Source organism: Lathyrus oleraceus, chromosome 3, assembly GCF_024323335.1.
Source record: "Lathyrus oleraceus cultivar Zhongwan6 chromosome 3, CAAS_Psat_ZW6_1.0, whole genome shotgun sequence".
In the NCBI taxonomy this organism is placed as follows: domain Eukaryota; kingdom Viridiplantae; phylum Streptophyta; class Magnoliopsida; order Fabales; family Fabaceae; genus Lathyrus; species Lathyrus oleraceus.
In genome coordinates, this window is record NC_066581.1 from 286,174,306 (window position 1) to 286,177,261 (window position 2,956).

Below are 2,956 nucleotides of genomic sequence, written 5' to 3' on the forward strand. Positions count from 1 at the left end.
AATTAAGTCAAATTTCAATTTAATCTTAATTGTTTTTTTTTTACTAATGATTCAAACTCTAATTGATTTTAATTTTCAAATAAATGTTAGAATTGATATCAAGTTAATTTTAACAAATTATAGATTAATTTGATTTTAATTGGTTTTATTGGTTTTTTTATTTTTATTTTAAATTCACATTTAGATTAGTCTTGGATTATTTCTAAAATCCATATCCATTTTTATAACCAAATATCCATTTATCCATTAACCCTTTTAACAACCATATCCATCAAAATCCACTACACCATTTCTAGACTTTAAGTCAATGTATGACATTTAAAATCTTAACTTTTCATCAATCCACATTCATGTTTAAATTCATATTTAACAATAATGTCCAATAATTTTTCAATCACAGTTAGTTCCCAATTTTGGTTCAAACCAGTAATTCCAATCATAATGCAAATCTCAATAGAAATTTTCCATAACTATTCAATTTCAATTTCATTCAAATTCCAAATCTTAATATTCAAACATTCATAAATAAAATTCCCTTAATAATTTCAAATTATATCATTCATCACATTCAACCACGCCATACCATTCATTCAAACCATCAAACTTTCATTCAATATATCAATAACCTTCAAACTTTCTATTCATTCCTGAAACAAATATGTTCAAAATTACAATCATTTCCAATTCCATCTATACACAATCATATTACACAATCAGTATCCAAAACCTAAACGATTTCAAGCCCAATTTCAAGCACAATTTCAAACATTCCCTTATAATTTCATACTACATACCAAATTACCACAAATCCAATACATTTCCTTTCGCATTATCAGTCACCATACACACCTTAACACTATTAGTCATTACCGACAAGTCCACACATTACAATATCAAAGTCCACAGCAACCCATCCAATTGACTACTCAAACAAAACCTAAGTTCATGTTGGTCTTCCTTGTTCAAGGAGTCTTTCGAGTATGCCTTCATGATTCATTTGGGCTCCTTGTGATTCTTAACCCATTTTCAAAATATGGTCGTCCCATGTAGATTGAGCACATCGGTCCTGCAACAATGGACCTTATACCTTCTAAAATATTTTGTTGTCAAGGCCATTAACAACAACCTGCAAAATGATATTGCAGTAAGCCACCAACACACCATAATCAGATGTCAAACACCCACCATTCAAATCCTATCATTACCAATTCGAGCAAGAAGTCACACCATCCAAATGACATGACCTTGTCATGCTCCGCCACCATGCTTCATATCATCATCTCTTTCTATCCCAAACTGCTTTCCGTTCCATAGAAATACCTACAAAAGAAACAACATATTAATGAGTTGTGCGGTTCAACACCATAATCCATTTAGTTTCTTCTGTATTCCCAAGTCAATTTAGCATTGCAGGATTCATCATAAGCGAGATACCTCAAAGTTGCGCTAAGATTTTGATTCATGAATAATCAACTTTCTAATCGCAGCCATACATTAACCAGATTTGATACGAAAGGTATTGGTTCTTTGAGTAACAAAATTCAGGTATTGTTTGTCTCTCTCCTTAGTTTGGACCAATAGCAGAACCTATAGAAAATGGGAAACACACTGTTAATTCAAAAGAATCATGGGAAAGGAAGTTAGAAGCATCACATGATATCATTCAAAGGATAGCAGAACTCATTTGACAACCACAAACATATCGCAGAACCATATCAAGGCAAATGAGACTTACAAGCTGAGCCAAAACCATGTTGAACCAAAGTTAGAATGTACCTGCATTCAAGCTACCATCTCAGTAAGCAGCAAATGTCTGTTAACCCTGTTAGCCAAAGACCCGAGCAAAACAATTTATGGCCAGATCAGAATTGCAGATGGACATGTACCTACTACACACAAGCTACTTAAACCAAGTTCAGACCATGCCAAAATGCTATGCAATTACAAATTATGATCACCTCACAAGAACATGAACCACGAAGGAAACTTGCACATTCTGCAATGTCCATCACAATGCCCAAACCAGACCTGCAATGAGCAAAAGCCTGCAGTTAACTCAGGCCACACAAACCAAACAAGACAACAAACAACGTGGTAATGCAAAGTCCAATTGAGCAGTTAGAAGCAAAGCACATTCACATATCATGATCAGGGTTGTGCCAATTAATCGCAGCGTGAAGCATTGCCTATAGAACCATGTAAACTTACAGCAATAACCAAGAGCTCACCATCACAAACCGAAATAAAACCTTGCAAGCTCGACATCATACATGCATACATGTTGAAGACTGTACAAAACAATGTGAATCTCATCTGTAGAATGGCATTGTCATCAATCCATACAGTCCATTAGCACATGAGACAAGTCAGAATCATGCATATCAAAACTCCTACATCAGTCCAAACTAGGATCGCAGAAGAGTTTTGCAGCAATAAGCATACCTAGCTTGCACAATAGCAGACCTCATGCATTCCTTGCCATAACCCCTGATCTGCAACACCATATGAACACACCAGTTACGTGGAAAACGATACAGGTGTCTTGCAATTCACATTATCACCTGCTGCAGAAACTCATGAACAACCTGCATAATGAGACCATGCTGCAATTCACTCAACCCGTGTTCATAATCGAAGCTTTGCAAATAACCGAAGCTACTCATGAATTTTCACCAAATTCACTGCGGTAAAAAAACAAAGCAATTAGCAAAGGCAGTAAAATTTCAAGAAATATCCCAAAAAGGATTAGGACAAAGTAATAAGAAGAAAGTGTAGGTTTGTGTTACCTTTTCCGAATCCAAACATCAAATAGGGCAAAAACATCTGAGCACCCTAAAGGGGTTTCGCAGAGACCCCTTTTGATCTCCTTGGGTCAATCTGAAACCCTAGTTGTGGAATATAAAAGGTGAGAGGGGAAACGAGAAGGGGAGGAGAAAAAACCCTAAATCGGGGCGGC